At 51.4% G+C, this 10,812-nt stretch overlaps 1 pseudogene; it reads left to right on the top strand.

The window, feature by feature from the left end:
• Window positions 1-9,959: 9,959 nt before the first annotated feature.
• Window positions 9,960-10,809, top strand: LOC101577606 (annotated as a pseudogene).
• The last annotated feature ends 3 nt before the right edge of the window (window positions 10,810-10,812 follow it).

Raw genomic sequence — 10,812 nt, 5'->3', positions numbered from 1 at the left:
GTTTCCTTCTGAGCTCAACATGGGGCTTAACACTTCTCTGTTTTAGGGTTTGTCCTTCTGGGCCCAAGGACTGCCACATCCACCAGCCCATGTCCCCACGGCTGTGCTCATAGATTCTCTCCTGCAACAGGAACTTCAGCTCTAAGTCGAGAGAGGCTGGTTTGGGGGGTTGCTAGTCCTGTGCAATTAGAAGCCGAGCGTCTACTACTGCAGGGTGATATGCTTTTAATGATACTCAAAACAATAGTTGCCAGGGCAAAATACATAAATATCACTTAAGCAACTCTCAGCAATGCTATGGGCTGAATAATTAATTGCAGGGTTGCTGTTCTGGCTGCCTCGTAGGTAAACACTGGCTGTGTGTGATCTTTATTATAGGACGGATGAATCTATTAAAATGGACCATACGGATGTTTACCTTGGTCCTTCCAAATGTAGTACCCAGCACTTCCCAGGAAATGCTTTTAGTCTTAAGTGAGCTCAGGGCTGTTGATTTAATCAAGTGATCTATGCTGTCACTTGTTGGAAGCTAGGAAATGACAGTTTTCAGGTCTCTGCAGGAAGAATGTTTTGTGAATTAAAGCAGGAAGTAGGAGCCCCAAGTAGGCTACCGCAGGGCTCTAGCAGCGTGGCGTGAGCTGATGATGAGATCTTTCCTCAACCTGCAGAATGAATCATCACCTAGAATCCCAGCATTCTGGGAGGCTGAGGCAAAAGGATCACAAGTTCAAACTCAGCTCGGGCCACTTACTAACTTAGCAAGTCTCTGTCTCAAAATTAAAAAAAAATTTTTTTTCAAAGGTCTGGGCATGGTTTTCCAGGGAGAAGTCCTAGGGTCAGTTTGCAGTACTGAAAACAAAACAATAAATCCAGCATACAATTGAAATGGTGCCTCCTGAGAACTGTTGCCACTCAGGGCTGGCAGGTGACCCTCAGAGAAGATCTGATTCTCAGCACGAATCTCCCTGTCTCGTGTAAGGAGAAGCCCAACTGGTTAGAGAAGGCCAGGAAGATTAAGGTTGATTGTTTTCATGCAGGAAACACTAATTCTGAAGAACCAACAGCCCACATTCCTCCTGCCATGGGGTCTGTCTCGCTTTAAGATCCGAGGTCCCGTCGCTAAGTCAGAGAATGATAAATGTAAAACCCTCCTATGTTCCTAGTCCAAGGAAAGAAGGGACTGATTGATCTTCAGCAGCTACAAGTACCCACCAGAGCTGGTTTGAAACCTACTCAAATCAATCAACATCTTCATACCCACGACCACACTTCCAGAGCCTTCTCAATCGATAGCAGCTTAATCTCAGTAGCCACAATCCCACTGAAGAACAACTAATTTTGCCTCTGAAAGTTCTCCAATGTCCAAAGACCCCCACTTTTCATTCTTGATAAAGATAAGCCATTGACTTTTCAGAGTCTAACATGTCCCACGAACACAGCCCTCCTTTGCTTAGAAGCCAGTGGTCTCAGTTTTTATTTCAGATACCAAAGGTGGTGTCTTCTTTCAGTAAGGACTGTCACTTGTTGGCAAGTAGCTGAGCCATGAACTCCACAGAGAAAGTCAGAATTGTGCTGATAAATTATTTTTAAAGTTCTCTAGGTAAAAACAAAATCTAGTGTATGCATTGTGCCCATTCCTACGGTGTAAATTCTCCCACCATCAATTCTGCCACCAAATCTGTTCACAAAGTTCCTGAGATCTTAATAATTGGCTTATATGAGCTTGTCCAAGTCAGCTTCTGTATACCATTGACTAATGGAGAAACTGTGTGTGCAGGGGGTAGGGGTAGAAAGGATCCACCATCACCCAGTGGCAGAGTGGCGTCACCAGCCAGTCTCCTGTGCCAGGGCACGGTGCCTGCAGGAGAGTGGAGCATGATGTCCACTGTGGGGCGGACATGCACATCTGCTCCACACAGGCGACTGTGGTGACAGACACAGAGACAAGGGGTTGCCATGGAAGGGAGTGGCAGTTCTTCTGAGCAAGAAAAGAACAGCCAGCCACACAGAGATGTAGAAGGAGGTGGGCTGCATCCGTTCTCTCCCTAACTCTCCAGGCCAGGAAAAAAGAAGCCAGCACCAACACCCTCCGTCCAGCCTGTCCAGACAGCTTTACATTAAACCTGAGACTGAAACTCTCAGGAGCCAGGATTGGACGTTAGCAGCAGACAGAGACTATTTCAGTCATGCAGCATGCCTGGTAGGGCATGGGAAGAGGGTTTGCTCCCCAGAGGAAAAGTCTGGTGTGGCTGGACACGTGCAGTTAGATCCTGCCCTCCAGGTGAGGTGGTCTCAGGCACAGCAATGCCCTGGGAAGAGGCCTGGAAAGCTAGGTCCCCGAGACGCCGTCCCACCTTCCAGAAAGAGCCACCCCATTCCTCCACCTTCTTGGAAGAGATCCATGGTGGCTTAGGAGGGTGCGCACTGGGTGCTTTGTGGAGTGCTGCTGCCTCCCGGGGAAAGGAATCCAGGCTGCTCACGGCTCTGCAGCTTGGCCACGGAGCTTCCGGGGCCAGGGCCCCCCAGACACTGATGCCGAGGAGGAAGAAGGCAGAAGAGCGGGGAGGGGGGACCCGAGGAGCTTCAGGCAGGCCGAGCCTGGATTCTCTACACTTCAGCGTCACCACCTCCTGTGGGAGAGCTGCAGCCACGGACCCGAAGGCCGGGAGTACGGCCCCGTGGGAGGAAGTGGCTTGGGTATTCAGGTGGCAATTTCCGCCTCACTTGCTTCCCCACGCCTGTCGTCACCTGTAATAGTCTAGTGTTTTTATTTTCTTCTGCACTTTTTTGTCACTGAATATTCTAGAAGCTACTTGTTTTACAAGGTGTCTCAGAACACCTTTCCTAGCTGATAATTCCACACCATGAATTTAGTGCCCAGCCCTTAGGCCGTCAGATGTGGGTGTGGGTGTTGTCCTGCAGTGAGTAAGCTGGCCTGCCAGATGCCATGGAATGGCTCATTGTTTTAGTAATCTGACGCTTGATATTTTGAGCATTTCTGACTGCTATAGTTGTCAGAAACAAGCCTGGAGCTTAGTTGCCTGGAATGGACAGGAACAGGTACAAGAGATTATTTTCATCAGGACAAAATGGCAAATAAGGCCATGGTGATGGGAGATGCTTGCGCCCCGTCACAGGAGACCTGGACCATAGATGGTGAGGCTGGCAGAGCTTGTCCCTCAGGGGCCACCAGCCTCCCTGCCAGTGCCATCTTCTCTTCTTGCCTTTTAGAATTCGCTGCTTCAAAAATTTAATCTGAAAGAGAAGAGGTTTGGAATCTGAGTAACACCAACAGCAAGAGAAGTGGGGGTTAAAGTGCACATCCAAGTCTCCTGGTAGGAGGGAGCCAGGCACAGGAGGGTGTCCCCATGTCCCTATGCAGCCACATGTCTGTCCTCCGTGGAAAGTACCAGGCCTGTGGGGAAGAATCTCACTGTGCCAATTGGGGCCTTAGGGCCAAGGTGCGGAGCTGAAATGTCCAAGTGTCTGTGGGTGGCGAGGCTTTGCCGTTATGCAGGCGCCAGGACAAACAGCGATTCATACTCAGAAGCCCCCGTGGGGACAATGTGCCACAGTTTAAGGGTTTTAAAGGCCTTGACTCACTTGCCCCTGGCTGTGGGATTCTTTTGTTTCCCATCCAACAATCCCATCAAGACTCAACTGGTGTAGAAACTCAACATTGTAGGAGAAAGAATTCACTGAATGGAATGAGTCACTAGATGTAACAATGTAACCTGCAGGCATTGAGGGTGAGGTCTGTCTACTTTCTCAAAGAACAGAGGTGTGGCTATTTGGTAGCATTTGTTGAATATGGTAGAAACTTTCCTGGCCTTCCAGCTGATGTGAGACGTAACTGTGGCAAGCAGTGAGCCCTTGCCTACAATAAGGTTGGTTTCTGGCCTGGGGCCCTCCACAAAAGATCTTGCTAATGTTATGGCCCTGCCTTACCGCTGGTTCTGCTTCTTATGGACAGCCTTAGCTGCAACCTCTAATAAAGAACGCTGACCAACTCCTTCAAGGCAGAGCCAGGGGATAACACTGCACATGCCCTACTGGTGTGCCAGCTCTGCTCCTGGCTCTCCCAGGTAGGGCCATTCCGATGCTGTGGCTTCAGGGATCGTGGCAATGCCTACTAGTCAACAAATGAGTGGAATATAACCATCCACATCGGTTGACTGCAGTCATAAAAACTCATAGGGAGTTAGAAATTGGAGCCAGGGGCCTTGGGTTCAAATCACAACTCTCCCTGTGTCTCAGCCCCATCATCTTTAACATGACGGTGAAGGTCACAGGTAGCCCGTAGTGTGAGTAGATGGATGAAATATGTTGATGCTTGGAAAGCGCTCAGGGATGCGTGGCCAGGCAGAGAGTGTAAGAGGTGTCATTACTAGTAACACGTCCCTAAAGTCATCTGGGGGTGCGGGGGGGGGAGGGGGAATTGCAGGCAGCAGGCTGAGCTTGCAGGTTCTGCTGTCTTGGGCTTCTGAAACTGTTCCTCTCCAAGGCCAGAGGGACAGATTTGAGGAGGCACAGACCCGGCCGCAGCGGTACAGCATCCCTGCTACTTCTGGCCACCTGGAGGGCAAGGACTTGCTGACTGTGTCCCCCTGGGCAAGGCTTTGGTCCACTGCATGGAGAAGCCAGAGTGCATGGCAATCCTCGGTAGAGTCCTACAGCCCCAGGCAGTCGCTGGCCTCCTGAGATGCTCACGGTGATCAGGCCCACTTGGAGGCTCACAGTGCAGGGCTGCCCAAGCCCAGCCCTGGTCTCAGGGCCCAGCCATGGTTGTTCGGCCTTCTTGGTGCCTTGTCGCCATCTAGCGCCCAACAAGAGTAACGGGCTCTTTCCTAATGCAAACAGTGTGCACCTGGGATAAGATCGGGCTTTGCCACTCCACGGAGGTCTTGTACCTTATGGGCACTTATTTTAGGAATCTGTTCCAGAGTACACAGTTCTAGGTTCTGCTTCAGCCTCTCTAAGATCAGAGTGTTTGTCACGTTTTGGCTGACTCTAAATGTGAGAACCCCGTTCCTCTGCTGGAGCCCTCTTTTTTGTATTTAATAAGCTGTTGTACCCTAAAGTTTCCAAAAATGAATGGTATAGAAAATAGGAGCAGGACCAGTGAGACAGCTCAGCGGTCTAAACCACCTGCTTGGCCAAGCTTAGGCAAACGTGCAGGGACCGCAGTTTGATCCCAGCACCACATGCTGTACCAGCCCAGCCCCAGGGCTGGCTGAACGGACCACAAAAAGAAAGAAAAAGAAAGAAGAAAGAAAGAAAGAAAGAAAGAAAGAAAGAAAGAAAGAAAGAAAGAAAGAAAGAAAGAGAGAAAGAGAGAGAGAGAAAGAGAAAGAGAGAGAAAGAGAAAGAGAAAGAAGGAAAGAAAGAAAGAAAGAAAGAGAAAGAAAGAAAGAAAGAAAGAAAGAAAAAGAGAGAGAAAGAGAAAGAGAAAGAAAGAAAGAAGGAAAGAAAGAAAGAAGAAAGAAAGAAAGAGAGAGAAAGAGAGAGAAAGAGAAAGAAAGAAAGAAAAAGAAAGAAAGAAGAAAGAAAGAAAGAAAGAAAGAAAGAAAGAAGAAAGAAAGAAAGAAAGGAAGGAAGGAAGGAAGAAAGAAAGAAAGAAAGAGAGAAAGAAAGAAAGAAAGTAAGAAAGAAAATAGGAGGAGCACTGGGTGTAGCTGGTAAGAAAGAGGTCACCCTTTCCAGCCTTCCGTTTTCGCTTCCGAGAGCCAGGAACAGGAAGGTAGCAACAACAAACTCTGCCTTCAGAGAGTTCAGGCAAAGCCAGCTAAGGAGAAAAGCGCCACCAACCCACGGACACCGAGGAGGCCAGAGCCGTGGTCCGAGGCCCTAGTTGCCCCGCACAACCCCGTGGGATCTCCTGGGAAGCCCCGAGCTCAATGCATGGCCGTGTTCCGACCAGCAAACCCAGCTCTGTGCTTGTGAGGACCCTAGCGCACCCAGCTCCTAGGGAAGGCGAGACTGTAGGCTTGCGGGCCGGACTGCGGAAGGCTACGGGACCCCTCAGGAAGCTCAGGTGGTGTCCTGCAGCCCAGCGTCCTTGAGCAAAGGGGGGTGGCGGTACTGGCTGCACTGGCCCTTGAGGCTGGGACTGAGCTGGGTCGAGTGTGCTGCACTTGGGCCAGGAGCTTCCCACGGTACCAATGTGGAAACCGGCCCCGTCCCCTACTTGCTGGATGTGAGGCCATAGGTGGCGGCGGCGGAGGCCTGGAAGCTGAGCAGCCACGCTTCCGGGAGGAGTCTTTCTCTCTTGCCCACCTTGAAGGTCATCTCACTGACCTGACCTCACCTCACTGACCTGTTCCTGGCTCTCTGTTCCTGCCCTGGGTGGGCAAGGTTGGGGCCCACTAGACGAGACCGAGCATCTCACCACCGCAGAGAAGCACCAGTTAGAGCGCTGACTCCCAGGCTCCTGCGTGGACCCACTGGCTGAGCGCTTCTGCTAGGAGGCTGGCTGCAGTTGTTCAGGCCCTTCTTATCCTCTGGGAGGTCGCAGAGGCCACGGTGGATGCTAGCCAATGTTGCTTCCGCAGGGAACCCCCTTGCAGATCCCACTGGGGGTTCACACACCTTACTGCTTGATCTTCCTGTGGACTGTGGAACAGGGAGCCCCAGAGTTATTTACATTTCAGGATGAGAGCCCTGGGGAAGCCAGAGTGCCTGCAGGCCTGGGGACAGCTTTCTGAAGGCAGACTTCCCCTGGGATTGGTGAATTCAGGTCGCTCTTCCACATTTACTTTGCCTCCTGCAGGTATTTCAGGTCCTACTTGAGCAAGCTCAGGAGACTGGGGCCTGGTGTGGAACAGGAAATGGGCTGTGCTTGCCAGCCTTGCTGCCACCGGGCAGGCAGCACACAGGTCACCTCAGGCTGGGCCGGCCGGCGGCCTCCTTTCCTTGTAAGGCAATGCAAGCAAAAGGCCTCCTGGGCAGCCTGTGTGGATTCCAGGCCACAGATTCCTGGTGTCCTGACCTGACCCAGCGGCCCCTTCTTGGGGGGGGGGGGTCCAAGGGACACCCCCTTTGCCTTCTGAGCATCCACCTCCCTCCAGGGAGGCAGTATTCTTTTCAATATAGACCTTGCCATTGCCGTGCTGATAGTGATCCGGGTTCTCTGCTCAGTCAAACTCCAGTCAGGTTTTGGAACATTCTCCAAGGCCCATCTGTCTTCTTCCCTACTAAAACCCAGTTTTAGCAAGAATTCCCCACCCACTAGCCAACTGCACCCAGTGTCTAACCCAGTTCATCACCCTTTACCACCCCCAAAATGGTACCTGACCACTCTGGCTTGTCTTCAGCAACCCAGGTGAGGGATTCCCCTCTCCCCCCGCTGTTTCCTCTAAGGGATATTCTGCCCCTGATCTACCCACCCCTCTCATCCATAGGCTGCAAGTTCCCTCTGGCTTGTGCTGTGTCTCCAGGTGGCTTCCCTGTGTGTCTGTGTGCTCGTCTCTTTTTTGTAAGACATTCCTGGAGGGTCAGGGCCACCTGTGTGGCCCCCTTTAACTGAGTTCCTCCTGTACAGATTCTATCCTGAGGTACTGCAGGCTAGGACTTCAACCTTCCACGGGCTTTGGAGAACACATTTCAGTCTATACCACTATGGCCAGAAGAGGGGCATATAATTTCATGGCTACTGGGAGAGGGGGTTGAAAAATTGAAAAGAAGGAGGAAGATGCTCTCCACGTAAATGGAGCCCTTGTGTCTCTTGGGCCCCACCACATCTACATTCTGCCTGCTCCCTGGGTCTCCTACCCTGCAGCTCTTCTTAGTCCTGCCTGGGCTGGGAGCCACGCCTCGCGTCTCAGTCTGCTCTATTCTCCTTTCATATTTCCTGAAGTTCCTCCTCACCCCCATGCCTTCAAATTTCCTCTCCTCTCCTACCCGCCCCATATTTCCATGTCCTTTTAAGGAAAAAAGAAAAAGAAAGCATGAATAGTGAATGTTCCCATATCATGAAATACTTCAACAATGGCTGCTTCTTCTTCTGCTGAGCAGAAGTCTGGATGTACCTTGGGGGGCGCTCCCCAGCGGTCAACCGGCACGTGACCAGTCTCCTGCACTCCCTCCCTCTGACCTCTCTCCACCCTCCCCAACTGCTGCTGCACCAGTCTGGGCTCCCAGTCCCTCTCTGCCCGCCAGTGAGGGAACAGTATGGTGATCCTCCCCGGGCCCTTTCCCCACCACAATCCACTCTCCATACCAGAGCCAAAGCTTTCTAAATTGCAAATCTGATCGTGTTATTTCCCTGCTTAAGCCATTTAAATGACTCCTCACTGCCTACAGTAGCATCCGGATTCTGTGCTATGGATTATAGGGTCACTCGTCATGGAACGGGGATAAAATAAAACCTATTAGGTGAGTGTTTACATTCCTCCTTACTTGGCCCACTACACACACACACACACACACACACACACACACACACGCATGTGCACACACGCACACACATGCATGCAGTGCCTGCTAATGAAGTCAGCTGACTGCTTTGAGCTTTAATTCGCTCTCAGGGCTGTCACTGAGCTGCACAACTAGATGAAGCACAGAAAACCTTGACTGATTTTCTGCCAAAAAAAATGTAAGCTGCTAAAGGATTGGAAGACCTGTGGCCTGGTCCCTGAGGAGAGCTGGGCTCAGACTTCTGGCTCTGGCTTTCTAGTAAGTGCGGGCAGCCTTGTTGCTCGGGGACCTCTGATCCAGGGCTGGGGGGACGTGCGTGGTGCGCTCCAGCAGGAGTCCATTACCACATGAGCATGAAACGAATCTCAGCCACTGCTGGGAGAGCTTGCAGGGCTATTCCAGATGTGACAGCGAGCACACGTGTGAAGTTTAAGCTTTAAGAAAGGATTCCTTGAAAAGTGATTCTATATCTGCACCTTACCTTTGAAAAGTAAAAACAGGGCTGGCCAGATAGCTCAGCAGACTAAAGCATAGAGCGCAGGGACTGGAGTTCGAGCCCTGGAAGTCCTGGAGTTCGGCAGTCCATTGGCGTTCATACTGTGCTGGCCCTGCCCCCAGGACATGCTGAGATGGCGATTAAGACTGGGTGTGGTGGCACACACTTGCAATCTCAGCACTTGGAAGGCTGAAAATAAGATGATCAGTACGAGTCCAATCTATGTAATGAGACCCTGTATACCCCGCACTAAATACATTAAAAAAATAGAAAATAAAAATAGCTAAAATTTTTTAGTCAAGTATTATACTGCATGTATTTATAGACTCTCTCTTCCATCCATTTATCCTTATTATGCGCATTTTACTGGAAAGGAAATGAACAGAGGCTTCGATGAAGTAACAAGTAAGCACCAGCAGTTAGCAGTAGAGCCTGGAAACCGTCTCAGACTTGAAGGGTCCAGAACCTACCCGCTCTTGCAAAACAAGGAGATGCCTCTGGGCAGGCTCCCCACGTGACTCATGAACAGGTAGCCTGCTGAACATGCTGAAAAAGGGGGCTGGAGGGTGGGGAAGGGGCAGCTGCTAAGCAAGTGTGTGTCCTCAGTGTAGCTGTGGCCTAGTCTGTAGAGAGTGTGTGTGTGTGTGTGTGTGTGTGTGTGTGTGTGCGCGTGTGCATGTGTGTGTATGTGCACGTGCGTGTGTATGCCAGGGTGTGTGCGTTGGGAATATAAAAAGCACCATCAAATCATCCCCGCTGGAGGCGAGGAGACCAGGCTTTTATACTTTCTGCATCAGTCAGCACTCAGCTCACGTGGGGATGTGTTTTCTAGGAGGGAGTGATAATCCAGTAGCTTTTCCTTCTCCCAAACTGCATGAATATTGAAGCAAACGTGGAATTTCTCAAGGTTTCTAAATTGGGATACAGATGATATTGGTTCCTGTCCATAAACACCGGTGTGAACCCTCCTGAGATGGTCTTTGTGTGCTAGATTGAAGTCACAAAGTGGCCAGGGGCAGAGAAAATTCTAAATGGCCCCGGCCGGCAGTCTATTGGTGTCGTCCTCACAGTGCTGGGAGTGATGGTCCTGGATTTCAGTGCTGAAGTTACCAAAGGGCCAGTCCGCGCCTACCTGCTGGACGTGGTGGACAGTGAGGAGCAAGACATGGCCCTCAACACTCAAGCCTTCTCTGCTGGCCTTGGTGGTGCCATCGGCTATGTGCTGGGCAGGCTGTACTGGACACAGCCCTTCCTGGGCAGCTGGTTTGGGGCCCAGGATCAGGTGTTCTTCTTCTTTGCTGCCACCATTGTCACAGCGTCAGTGTCCTGCACATCTTCAGCACCAAGGGGGAGCAGGACAGCCCGCAGCAGGAACGCGGCTCAGGGGAAGCCACCGCCCTGCCCAGTGCTAGACCGGGCAGCAGCTTGGCCCCCGCCACCTGCCTAAATGCCCTGGGTGGGGGCATGCAGGACAGCAGCCCTCCTTTCCCTGATGAGGTGCAGTCAGAGCATGAGTTTGCCCTGGACTACCTTGATGTGGACATTGTGCACAGCAAGAGTGACTCTGTGCTGCACATGCTGGATGCCATACTGGGTACGGAACCCGAGCTGCCCTTCTTATATGACACCGAGCCATCATCCATCTTCCAAGATGCCTCCTATCTCAGCACCCCCCGCAGCACCAGCCAGGAGCTCCTGAAGGCAGGCTGCCCCACCTGTCCACCTTCCTCAGGGAATCCACCAAGGAAGATGATACCTTGCTTGATAATCACTTGAATGAAGCTAGAGTCCCAAATGGAAGTGGCTCTTCACTGAGAGACACCCTCAGCAGCTGCACCTGGGTGGATCTGAAGCTCTCAGCCACATCCAGCTCCATGAGGCGGCGGAGGCACATGATCCCC

This window comes from Octodon degus, unplaced genomic scaffold, assembly GCF_000260255.1.
Source record: "Octodon degus isolate 3935 unplaced genomic scaffold, OctDeg1.0 scaffold00089, whole genome shotgun sequence".
NCBI classification, from domain to species: domain Eukaryota; kingdom Metazoa; phylum Chordata; class Mammalia; order Rodentia; family Octodontidae; genus Octodon; species Octodon degus.
The sequence above is the reverse complement of the archived record's forward strand: the minus strand, read 5'-3'. Positions and strand labels throughout refer to the sequence as shown.